Source organism: Denticeps clupeoides, chromosome 3 (assembly GCF_900700375.1).
Source record: "Denticeps clupeoides chromosome 3, fDenClu1.1, whole genome shotgun sequence".
Taxonomy (NCBI): domain Eukaryota; kingdom Metazoa; phylum Chordata; class Actinopteri; order Clupeiformes; family Denticipitidae; genus Denticeps; species Denticeps clupeoides.
Genome location: NC_041709.1, coordinates 822,328 through 833,762, shown reverse-complemented (window position 1 = coordinate 833,762; position 11,435 = coordinate 822,328). Strand labels below are relative to the sequence as shown.

General features: G+C 42.1%; 1 pseudogene; it reads left to right on the top strand.

Moving 5' to 3' along the window:
* The first annotated feature begins 299 nt into the window (after positions 1–299).
* Positions 300–10,234, top strand: LOC114785410 (myosin heavy chain, fast skeletal muscle-like; annotated as a pseudogene).
* Positions 10,235–11,435: the final 1,201 nt, after the last annotated feature.

Genomic DNA, 11,435 nt, shown 5'->3' with positions numbered 1-11,435 from the left:
TAAGCAATTTTAAAATTGCAATTGCAAAATCACCACTAGTTTAAGTCTAAACACTTTCTAGTATGATAACAAATAGCTGAAGAAATCAGATGGACTGAAAAATGTAGAGGAACTAGGAAAGACAGGAGGATATGATAATAGTTCCAATCAAACATAAATGTAATCAAAAACCTGTCACAGGAGTCCATGGCACTCCTGACATCCAGCAGCAAATGTTTCACCTGATCTTTTTAAGACGCTCATTTAGGCCATATCAGAAGCACGTTTTCCATATTTAACTTTTGCTTGGCTCACAAATCCAAGGCTATAAAAGAGGCAAAGAAGAGATGATCATGCACAGTGGTACAGAAGGCCAGTGTCGTTCAACCTTGTGGTAAGATGCACCTATTGGTACTTAATTTCTTGAAGGCAGTTTAATTAAATGGAAAGGCTGATCAAATTCCATAAATACATAATTGAATATGCATTCAATTACCACACAAACATAGGAATCGAGCATTCAAAACGATCATATAGTATACAAAAAAATGTGTTTCTGCTGCAGTAACCTGGACATTCTTCTGTGGCTTGGGGAAGAAAACAAGGTGAGAAACATTTGTCACCATGGCTTTACACATCAATAAGACACAGACAAAGAAACCAGATTAGCACATCGTTGAAATGAAAAAGCTAGCACACTAAGTAGGCAAAGAAAAAAGTGAAGTCTCCTTGCAGATTGCATTAGATTACATTCTTGTTGGCTTTTGAATGCCAATAACAATGCTCTGTACTGTCTGGGTTCTTCCCATTATACCTTCAGTAAGCTGCCACCATGAGTACGGACGCGGAGATGGCCATTTTTGGCAAGGCTGCCATTTATCTCCGTAAGCCTGAGAAGGAGAGAATCGAGGCTCAGAACAAGCCCTTCGATGCCAAGAGCGCTTGCTTTGTGGTTGATGATAAGGAGCTCTACCTGAAAGCTACAATCAAGAAGAGGGATGGTGGCAAAGTCACAGTTGAAGTTCTTACAACAAAAGAGGTAATACTTTTTACAAGACACAGGTCTTGTTTTTTGTCCAATTCACTGTTATAGAAACTTCCAATTCAATTATGTTGTCAAAATGATTTCAGGAAAAGACTGTTAAGGAGGACGATGTCACCCCAATGAATCCCCCCAAGTACGACAAAATTGAGGACATGGCCATGATGACCCACCTTAATGAAGCCTCTGTGTTGTATAACCTCAAAGAGCGTTATGCAGCATGGATGATCTACGTAAGCAATAAAAAGCTCTTTAAAATGACAACTTTCCAATGGTTCTCCTTTGTAACGCATTGCTGTCTTCCTGCAGACCTACTCTGGCCTGTTCTGTGCAACTGTGAACCCCTACAAGTGGCTCCCCGTGTACGACCCAGAGGTGGTGTCTGCCTACAGAGGCAAAAAGCGCATGGAAGCCCCACCCCACATCTTCTCTGTCTCTGACAACGCCTATCAGTCCATGCTTACTGGTGAGACTTTCAATATGACTTCCATTTTGAGGATTCATGAAATACAATATGTACTACCTCGTCTCTAAGGATGATTAACTTGAATTTACTAATTAATTTAATTGTTTTATTTGCATATCACAAGTTCATTATTGTGATTATGTAACTATTATTATTGTATGCAAGTAAGCAATTTCAGAAATATAGTTCAAAATTAAATACAATATTATGTACATCCTGCAGATAGAGAGAACCAGTCTGTCCTGATTACGTAAGTGTTAAAACCATCATTTTTCTGAACTAATGTCATGTGATTATGGCAATATTACAGCTATCGTTGTTACTCTACTTAAAAACATTCTTAAACTCTTCTTATTACCTAGTGGAGAATCCGGTGCTGGAAAGACTGTGAACACCAAGCGTGTCATCCAGTACTTTGCAACTGTTGCAGTGGCTGGTGGTGAAAAGAAAAAGGAGGCAACATCCGGCAAAATACAGGTCGGGTTCTGCAGTAAACTATCTAACCTCTTGAGATCCTTGTTTGTTTTACTTTATGGAACAAATATTAAATCGGCTTCTTATACTTTGCAGGGATCTCTGGAAGACCAGATTATTGCTGCCAACCCACTGCTGGAGGCTTATGGTAATGCCAAAACCGTCAGGAATGACAACTCCTCTCGCTTTGTAAGTAACGTTAAAGATAGAAATTAATTTCTAAATGTAAGTATGTTTGAGAAATACTGATATGGTGTTTATGTCTCATACAGGGTAAATTCATCCGAATTCACTTTGGCACCACTGGAAGACTGTCCAGTGCTGACATTGAGACTTGTACGTACTACGAAATGGCAAATTCATGCCAAAGATATCGTAATGTGAATCTGCATATATGAAATGAATCTCCTCCTCCACAAATAGATCTGCTGGAGAAGTCTAGAGTGACATTCCAGCTTCCAGATGAGAGAGGCTACCACATCTTCTACCAGATGATGACCAATGAAAAGCCTGAGCTGATTGGTAAATTTGAAAAACATGAAGAATTGTTCAATGTATCAATGCCGTTTACTTAAAGAAAGTAACACATTTTTATCCACCAGAAATGACGCTCATCACCACAAACCCCTATGACTTCCCCATGATCAGCCAGGGTCAGATCACTGTGGCCAGCATTGATGACAAAGTTGAGCTGGTTGCCACAGATGTGAGTAACAGTTCAGATTCAGAACAAAAAAAACATTTTTTACATTTGTTGATATTTTCTCTGAAATGTTCCCTGAATATTTGTGTTTTAGACTGCCATTGATATCTTGGGCTTCAGCGGTGAAGAGAAAGCTGGTATCTACAAGCTGACTGGTGCTGTGATCCATCATGGTAACATGAAGTTCAAGCAGAAGCAGCGTGAGGAGCAGGCTGAGCCTGATGGCACAGAGGGTAGGTTGGAAATAGAGAATATATTACCTGGTTTTACACGCTTTGTTGTTCTCTAGCAGTGTATTTAATATGTTTTTTGCAGTGGCTGACAAGATTGCCTACCTTATGGGCCTGAACTCAGCTGATATGCTGAAGGCTCTGTGCTACCCCAGAGTGAAGGTCGGAAATGAGTTTGTGACAAAGGGACAGACTGTTCCTCAGGTAGGTAACATGTTATAAATGATCCTTTATTTAACCAAAATGGGTTTTCCAAAACACTCAACACAACTTCATCAATTCTTCGTTTCAGGTCTTGAACTCTGTGAGCGCCCTGTCCAAGTCCGTCTATGAGAGGATGTTCTTGTGGATGGTTATCCGTATCAACCAGATGCTGGATACAAAGCAGCCAAGACAGTTCTTCATCGGTGTGCTGGATATTGCTGGTTTTGAGATTTTTGATGTAAGTATTACTAAACACATATTATTCACCACTTTCTAAACAGTACTAAACAGTTATTAATGTCTCTCTGAACAGTTCAACAGCATGGAGCAGCTGTGCATCAACTTCACCAATGAGAAACTGCAACAGTTCTTCAACCACCACATGTTCGTTCTGGAGCAAGAGGAGTACAAGAAGGAGGGAATTGACTGGGAGTTCATTGACTTCGGCATGGACTTGGCTGCTTGCATTGAACTTATTGAGAAGGTACCTTTACATTTTACTCTGTAGAAACACACAAAACAATTGTATGTGCATTCATTTCTAATGAACTCCTTACTTGCAAACAGCCCATGGGCATCTTCTCCATCCTTGAAGAGGAGTGCATGTTCCCCAAGGCCTCAGACACGTCTTTCAAGAACAAGCTGTATGACCAGCATCTTGGCAAGAACAACGCCTTCCAGAAGCCCAAGCCTGCCAAGGGCAAGGCTGAGGCCCACTTCTCACTGGTCCACTACGCTGGTACTGTGGACTACAACGTCAGTGGCTGGCTGGACAAGAACAGGGATCCACTGAACGAGTCTGTTCTTCAGCTGTACCAGAAGTCTTCAATGAAGCTGCTGCCTGTCCTCTACCCTGCTGTAGTTGAGGGTAAAGATTTTTATGTTGCAAATAATTTGTTTCTCAGATCAAACTTCTCAGACTGAAGTGTCAGTTTAATATTTTTTTTATAAATGTTAAATTTGTCTTGCAGAGAGTGGTGGTGGTGGCAAGAAGGGAGGCAAGAAGAAGGGTGGTTCCATGCAGACGGTGTCCTCACAGTTCAGGGTCAGTGGATTTAATTGATTTAGTCAGAAACCCCTCACACAGTTATGATGAATTAATGATAATGAAATAACTACACCCACAGGAGAACTTGGGCAAGCTGATGACCAACCTCAGGAGCACCCATCCCCACTTTGTGCGTTGCTTGATTCCTAATGAGTCTAAGACTCCAGGTAAAAAAAACATTTATACACAAATATGAACTACTTCACTCTTATATAAAAACGTGTTCTCTACATGTCTTGTCTTATACTGACTAAGTGTAACAGAATCATTTAACCAAATTCAGAAACAAAACACATACACAACAAAATATATTTGATCATGGGTGTCAGTTCACTAATGCATGTTATGTACTAGGTCTGATGGAGAACTTCCTGGTTATCCACCAGCTGAGGTGTAATGGTGTCCTGGAGGGTATCAGAATCTGCAGAAAGGGATTCCCAAGCAGAATCCTCTATGGTGACTTCAAGCAGAGGTGCATAAGATCTTCCCATGGTTATATATTTCATATCATGTCTCTGAAGAACAAACTTTTCTAACTATATTCTCTGTATTTCAGATACAAAGTGCTGAATGCCAGTGTTATCCCTGAAGGTCAATTTATTGACAACAAAAAAGCCTCTGAGAAACTCTTGGGGTCAATTGATGTTGATCATACTCAGTACAAGTTTGGACACACTAAGGTGATAATTCCTTCTTAGCGACTTTTTTTTACTTATACAATGAAAGTATCTCACAAAGTAACTCATGTTCACATTGTGCACAGGTGTTCTTCAAGGCTGGTCTGCTGGGTACTCTTGAGGAGATGCGAGATGAGAAACTTGCTTCCTTGGTCACAATGACTCAGGCCCTCTGCCGTGGATACCTCATGAGGAAGGAATATGTTAAGATGACAGAGAGGAGGTTTGTAACATGGATTTATATAAATCTAACAGACAGGATCTGCCTATTACACATATAATTAACGGTTATAGATGAAAACCTGTTTCTCATCACACAGAGAATCCATCTACACCATCCAGTACAACGTCCGCTCATTCATGAATGTCAAACACTGGCCATGGATGAAAGTGTACTACAAGATCAAGCCCCTCCTGAAGAGTGCTGAGACTGAGAAGGAGCTGGCAAACATGAAGGAAGATTACACCAAGTGCAAAGAAGATCTGGCAAAGGCAGAAGCCAAGAAAAAAGAGCTTGAGGAGAAGATGGTGGCACTGCTCCAGGAAAAGAATGACCTGCAGCTGCAAGTGGCATCTGTAAGTAACACTGACCAAATGGAATAAATTGATCAATACGAGTAAAGATCTCATTCTTAAGCCTGCTCATGTCCATGGTTCACCTAGGAATCTGAGAACCTCTCAGATGCAGAAGAGAGATGTGAAGGACTCATTAAGAGTAAGATCCAGCTTGAGGCTAAACTCAAGGAGACCACCGAGAGGCTGGAGGATGAGGAGGAGATCAATGCTGAGCTGACTGCTAAGAAGAGGAAACTTGAAGATGAGTGCTCTGAGCTGAAGAAGGACATTGATGACTTGGAACTGACCTTGGCTAAAGTGGAGAAAGAGAAACACGCCACAGAGAACAAGGTTTGTGGTTGTTAAAGGTTTACAGAAACGTACGATCCATAATTATTGAGCCTAGTCTGTATTTACCTGTTATTTCCTTCTGTGTGCAGGTGAAGAACCTGACTGAGGAGATGGCCTCTCAGGATGAGAGCATTGCTAAGCTCACAAAGGAGAAGAAAGCCCTCCAGGAATCTCATCAGCAGACTCTGGATGATCTCCAGGCAGAGGAGGACAAAGTCAACACTCTGACCAAAGCCAAGACCAAGCTTGAACAGCAAGTGGATGATGTGAGTTGTCATGAATTACAAACTTTTTACAAATACAATTCCAATTACATGAATAAACAACACATTTCATATTTATTCAGCTTGAAGGTTCCCTGGAGCAAGAAAAGAAGCTCCGAATGGACCTTGAGAGAGCCAAGAGAAAGCTTGAGGGTGACCTGAAGCTGGCCCAGGAATCCATCATGGACCTTGAAAATGACAAGCAGCAGTCTGAGGAGAAGCTGAAGAAGTATGGAAATGTCAACATTTATCTCTACATTAATCTAACAAGTAAAGAGTATCATTTTGTTAAACTTCTTTGAAATGCTTCTCCCAGGAAGGACTTTGAAACAAGCCAACTTCTGAGCAAGATTGAAGATGAGCAATCTTTGGGTGCTCAGCTTCAGAAGAAGATCAAGGAGCTTCAGGTAATGTAATGTTGATAGAGTTTTAGAATTATTTCTGATTTGGATTCTATCTAACTTATGCTGACTGCGTTTTCAGGCTCGCATTGAAGAACTGGAAGAAGAAATTGAGGCTGAGCGTGCTGCTCGTGCCAAGGTTGAGAAGCAGAGAGCTGATCTCTCCAGGGAACTTGAGGAGATCAGTGAGAGGCTTGAGGAGGCTGGTGGAGCCACTGCTGCTCAAATCGAGATGAACAAGAAGCGTGAGGCTGAGTTCCAGAAGCTGCGCCGTGACCTTGAGGAGGCCACCCTGCAGCATGAAGCCACCGCGGCAGCTCTGCGCAAGAAGCAGGCCGACAGCGTGGCAGAGCTGGGAGAGCAGATCGACAACCTCCAGCGTGTCAAGCAGAAGCTTGAGAAGGAGAAGAGTGAATTCAAGATGGAGATTGATGATCTCTCCAGCAACATGGAGGCTGTTGCTAAAGCTAAGGTTGGAAAATGTATTTACTCCTTTAACACCGTTACCGTTCTCATCAAAAACATCATTAACAAAGAAATTATATTTTCTTCTTCACATGACACTACCAGGCAAATCTTGAGAAGATGTGCCGTACTCTTGAGGACCAACTTAGTGAAATTAAGTCTAAGAACGATGAGAACCTTCGTCAGCTCAATGACCTCAGTGCCCAAAAAGCAAGACTTCAGACTGAAAATGGTGAGTGTAAAAATATTGTTATGTCTTAGTTTACCCTGATTCATGGTGAATCTACACATTCATACTAATTCACTTCTTTTAAACCAGGTGAGTTTGGCCGTCAACTTGAAGAGAAAGAGGCTCTTGTTTCTCAGCTGACGAGAGGCAAACAGGCCTTCACTCAACAAATTGAAGAGCTGAAGAGGCAGACTGAGGAGGAAGTCAAGGTAATGTACTGCTGTAAAGAAAAGGATGAATATTTCACTAGCAGAGGAATATTTAAGATTATGCCAGATTATGGAACATTACATCTTCCTATTTTTACAGGCCAAGAATGCCCTGGCTCATGCTGTGCAGTCTGCCCGCCACGACTGTGACCTTCTCAGGGAGCAGTTTGAGGAGGAGCAGGAAGCAAAGGCTGAGCTGCAGCGTGGAATGTCCAAGGCCAACAGCGAAGTTGCTCAGTGGAGAACCAAATATGAAACTGATGCCATCCAGCGCACTGAGGAGCTTGAGGAATCCAAGTATGAAGCAGACAGAGGAAAAGATTTTAATTTGAAGAATATTTGCACATGAAGTCTATACTCAAATCTACACTCATTCACCAGGAAGAAGCTGGCCCAGCGTCTCCAGGAGGCTGAGGAGCAGATCGAGGCTGTGAACTCCAAGTGTGCCTCTCTGGAGAAGACCAAGCAGAGACTCCAGGGTGAGGTGGAGGACCTCATGATTGATGTTGAGAGGGCCAACGCCCTGGCTGCCAACCTTGACAAGAAGCAGAGAAACTTTGACAAGGTAATGGATTTCATTTTGGTTTCTGTAATAAGACAGTCATCAGCATTCCAGATTATGGAGCAATTGGTGAAAATCTGCTCTTAATTGTTATTTAATACAGGTTCTGGCAGAATGGAAGCAGAAATATGAGGAGGGCCAGGCAGAGCTGGAGGGTGCCCAGAAGGAGGCTCGCTCTCTGAGCACTGAGCTGTTCAAGATGAAGAACTCCTATGAGGAGGCTCTGGATCAACTGGAGACTCTGAAGAGAGAAAATAAGAATCTGCAGCGTAAGTTAAAAATGTGACTTTTTACTCCCTTATTGGTATTTTACTTCTACCTGCTTTCTAAACCGTTTCATAATGTCTTCAACAGAGGAGATTGCTGACCTGACTGAACAGATTGGTGAGACTGGCAAGAGCATTCATGAGCTGGAGAAAGCAAAGAAGGCCGTGGAGACTGAGAAGTCAGAGATCCAGACTGCCCTTGAGGAAGCTGAGGTAAACTTCTACCACAATGCATAAATGTGTCTTTCCAGATGAATATGCTGCATTTGCCCACATATTACTTCATGGTTGGCTTAACAGGGAACCCTTGAGCATGAGGAAGCCAAGATTCTCCGTGTCCAGCTGGAGTTGAACCAGGTCAAGGGTGAAGTTGACAGGAAGCTGGCAGAGAAGGATGAGGAGATGGAGCAGATTAAGAGGAACAGCCAGAGGGTCATTGACTCCATGCAGAGCACTCTGGACTCTGAGGTCAGGAGCAGGAATGATGCCCTCAGAATCAAGAAGAAGATGGAGGGAGACCTCAATGAGATGGAGATTCAGTTGAGCCACGCTAATCGCCAGGCTTCTGAGGCACAGAAGCAGCTCAGGAATCTGCAGGGACAGCTCAAGGTATGTAAACCTCATCATTGTTTCCAGAGTATATTTAAAATGTCTGCAGAAGCTTCACATTCTGGTGTTCTACCTATCAGGATGCTCAGCTGCAGCTTGATGATGCTGTCAGAGGACAGGAGGACATGAAGGAACAGGTTGCCATGGTTGATCGCAGGAACACCCTGATGCTGGCTGAGATCGAAGAGCTGAGAGCTGCTCTGGAACAGACAGAGAGAGGCCGCAAAGTGGCTGAGCAGGAGCTGGTTGATGCCAGTGAGCGTGTTGGACTTCTTCACTCTCAGGTACTTTCTTGGTTTCAAGTTGTGGCAAACCACATGTCAGAATCTAGAATGATCAACTAACATTCCATGTCTCCAAATGTGTGGTCCTAGAACACCAGCCTTTTGAACACCAAGAAGAAGCTGGAAGGTGATCTGGTTCAGATCCAGAGTGAAGTGGAGGACACGGTTCAGGAAGCCAGGAATGCTGAGGAGAAGGCCAAGAAAGCCATCACTGATGTAGGACATAATCTTTTATATTTTTAAAATATGATTTCAATTTCAACTTTAGTAAAAAAAATGTACTTATCCTAATCTTCCAGGCTGCCATGATGGCTGAGGAGCTGAAGAAGGAGCAGGACACCAGTGCTCATCTGGAGAGAATGAAGAAGAACCTGGAGGGTCACAGTAAAGGACCTGCAGCACCGCCTGGATGAGGCTGAGAATCTGGCCATGAAGGGTGGCAAGAAACAACTGCAGAAACTGGAGTCAAGGGTGAGCTGCTGATTTAAGGATCACCTGAATGTGACACCAACATGTCCTCAGAAGCAGAGGTAACTGTTTCAGTTCATTCTCTGAAGGTACGTGAGCTGGAAGGTGAGGTTGAAACTGAACAGAGACGTGGAGTAGATGCTGTTAAGGGAGTCCGCAAATATGAGAGGAGAGTGAAGGAGCTCACTTATCAGGTACGAAATCCACACATGGACTTTATTCACATGGAACTCATTTAATCACACCAGAAACCAGTTAACAAAGTTTCATATTTCTTCTAGACTGAAGAGGATAAGAAGAACATCAACAGACTGCAGGATCTGGTTGACAAACTGCAGCTGAAGGTCAAGGCCTACAAGAGGCAGGCTGAGGAAGCTGTAAGTCAAGATTTACTTTCATATATTTCATGTCTCAATGAATGCAGCTTTTTAAATCAAAATTAAATAACTGAATTTAATTCCAGGAGGAACAAGCCAATTCCCACTTGTCCAAGTTCAGGAAGGTGCAGCATGAGCTGGAGGAGGCTGAGGAGCGTGCTGACATTGCGGAGTCCCAGGTCAACAAGCTGAGGGCCAAGAGCCGGGACTCTGGCAAGGTAATTATAATATTATATTGAGTCTGTCAGTTGTGTTGTATTGTTAAGTAATTTTATATGGATGTTGATGAAGTACTGTGCCTATAATAATTGTTTAATGTCATTAACACCTTTTTTTCCTTTTTATTTATAGGGCAAAGAGGCTGCTGAATAAATGAACATTTCCAAGTGGTTTTACATGTCACATAAAATGAATGATTATGTAAAAACCTTAATAAAGCATTATTATATATACAGTGTTGTTGTGTGTCTATTTATAAGCCTTTCATCCATGCAGAAGCAAATCTACAATACAGAATGATGCAACATGCTTAATTATATGGCACCTGTGTAATGCCCGAAAAAACTTTCCTTCAGACCACAGTGCCAATGGCTTTTTCTACCTCCAACCATGCTCTCACACAGTCTTTAGAATGTTAATATGAAGGAATGAAAATCCATCACTGCATCAGTACACAGTTCAGATAAAACCAAAGGCTCCACAAAATCAGGTAAATAGCTTCATATTGCTAAAATCCTCACTGACAGACGAAGGTGGTGGTGCAGCTCAATGCCTCCTCTACAGAGTCTCTGTAAAATTCTTAAATTAACAGTAAAAATTAATGATTAGATTTTTTTGATCCAGAATTTAAATTTGATAAATAAAAAAAATGCGGTCATTAGGTTTTTATCATACCGTATTAAGCAAAGTGAAGTGCATGTTTTTTTTTAGTGACTCTGACACATTGATCCTCCCTTAACTCTCAACTAGATTATAGTCAGAATCAGAATATCTGTAATGTAACAGTCCCCGAGCCAGAGAGGTAAATATAAATATATAACAAGGAAAGAAAATAAGGCGAAAGGTCAAAGCCAGTGTATATACTAAAATAATACACTAGAATACAAAATATAACATTATAATTTTAAGGAGGCGGTAGAACCCTATTGCACATGAATCCTTATTGAACATGAAACTTTATTGGACATGAAAAAGAAGTTGGGATTTAATTGGGAGGTAGAGATAAAATGTCATTTAGGATGCTCTCAATAGAACAACACTAGAAGGACACTTCTATGAGAAATGAGCCCCACCAGAGTGGGTGTCCCAGATCTCACAGCTTACACACCAATCTGTGAGGGAGGATGGTGTTAAAGGCAGAGCTAAAGTTTATAAAGTTCTCCAGGTGGGACCAGCATGGAGAGCTACAGCTACAGCATCCTCGCTAGACATGTTAGTCCTTTAGGCCAATTGGTGTGCATCAAAGGTGAGAGGGAAAATGGACACGATATGACTCCGGACCAATCTCTCTGAGCCCTTGCCTGCTGACCAAAATCCCCCCAAAATCCTGCCACATCATACCAGTGTTTGCCGG